The 1840-nt window shown below is 40.7% G+C and overlaps 1 non-coding gene across 1 annotated transcript; it reads left to right on the top strand.

Annotated features, from left to right (window-relative positions):
- The first annotated feature begins 572 nt into the window (after nt 1-572).
- LOC115783832 (U5 spliceosomal RNA) lies at nt 573-686 on the top strand. The gene has a single exon (XR_004020243.1). It is a non-coding gene; the product is annotated as a U5 spliceosomal RNA (small nuclear RNA).
- Nucleotides 687-1840: the final 1154 nt, after the last annotated feature.

The raw sequence follows: 1840 nt of genomic DNA, 5'->3' as shown, positions 1-1840 counted from the left end.
TTTTAAGTGAAATACATTTCTGTTTAAGGACAATACTAACCTGATCTACATGTTTCTGGGCTGCGGAGCCCCATTCACGTTGACCTGCCTCATGAGCGCCCCCTATAATGGAGAGTAGCAACTCTGTCCTATTTATATACTCTCTGATGTGCACTCGAGACTCGGGTTCGCGAGCACTTTCATGATAGTCCCAGATAAATATAGAGACATATTTTACATCGTCCAAAGACTGTTAACTGACACCTTCATTAAAGAGTCGCGTAATGTTTTAGAGAAAGGATAAAGCAGACATTTTGTCGCTGCTGAAGCGATTAACAAAGCACGGGGGGCGGGGTCTCCATATTCCCACAATGCCTAGCGCGCATAAAGCAGTTTAAGAACAAGTAGTTCATATTTATCTGTCACCCACAACAACTTTATGCGTATGTGTCGATGGTATTTGTGGTGTTTATGTTTGTGTATCACAGATAAAGTCAGCATTTGTTTTTTCTTTTTGTTTTTTTTTTATCCAAACCGTAAGTGATCATACCAGCGCGAGGAATGACTCCACTCACTCAAAGGGTTGAAAGGTAGCACTCTTGTTTCTCTTCATATCGTATAAATCTTTCGCCTTTTACTAAAGATTTCCGTGGAGAGGAACAACAAGAGTATAACTCAATTTTTTGATGCCCTGCATTTGTAGGGCTTCGTTTCTCTGTAAAGAAAATACCATGTTAAAAACACTTTACTAGTTTGAGAATATGGTAAGGATATTAAAGTTGTTAAACGTTGAGATTTGGAAAAGGTTTAGATTTAGTTTCCGTTATTTCAACTTAAAATCTACTCTCAAAAGACAGAACTTATACACAAGTAATAACAAACCGAGCAAAACTGGAAAACCACAACCAGAATTTCATCCATTCATTCGCACTTTCACGTCTGTCACATGTGCTCAGGGTGAACCTGCTCTCATCTGTGAAAAGCACGCAGCACCAGTGGTAAATCTTCCAATTCTGATATTTTATAGCAAATGCTAGTCTGGCTCCACGGTGCCGGACACTGAGCATAAGGCCTACTAAAGGACATCGGGTCCTCAGGCCACCCTGAAAGTCTGCTGCCAGTAGTGACACTGACCGTAGCAAATGCAAGACCAATGAAAAAGAGTTAGAAAAGATTAAAAAAAATGTCAGCGGCCTCCATCTGTAAAACCATTCCTCTTTTGGGGGTTGTCTCATTGTTGCCCCTCTAGTGCACCTGTTGTTAATTTCATCAATGCCAAAGCAGCTGAAACTGATTAACAACCCCCTCAGCTACTTAACTAACCACATCAGTATCCCAGAAGTTTAACTGACTTGATGCTGTACCCTGATTTTAAATTTTTGAGCATTATATTATTTGAATGTCTGAATATAGTCTATGGGTAATCAGGCTGCTAAAGTAACAACTATGATGACCAATAACGCGTCAATATCAACTAAAACTGAAGATCTGATATCAGTTATGAGTGACACATTACTTACACCACTATTTGAGCTATCCATTTATTCATTTCCTCTCTGTGAGGACTCTGTCTCTGTGCTCAGATCCACTGTGCATTGGTGTTGTGTTGCCGCCTTCTCCCATACGCTCATCCAGTATTGCTCCACCTCCAGCCTTGGTGGGGCTGTTCTCATATTGTTCCTCTGCCACTGAAAGCACACCTTGGATGGTTCAGTGGAGAACATCTGGGTTATTCTCCTGCCTTCTATGTCTCTAGTATACCTCTTCAAACAGTTGGCCAAAGCTGTGAGTCTTTCCTCGATAGTCTCTAAGGCCTCGGGTATGGGCAGCTTGTTATATTTCTTTTTTTTTTTTTTTTTTT

Source organism: Archocentrus centrarchus, chromosome 7 (genome assembly GCF_007364275.1).
Source record: "Archocentrus centrarchus isolate MPI-CPG fArcCen1 chromosome 7, fArcCen1, whole genome shotgun sequence".
NCBI lineage: Eukaryota > Metazoa > Chordata > Actinopteri > Cichliformes > Cichlidae > Archocentrus > Archocentrus centrarchus.
Note: the sequence above shows the minus strand (reverse complement) of the source record. Positions and strands in the feature narration are given on the sequence as shown.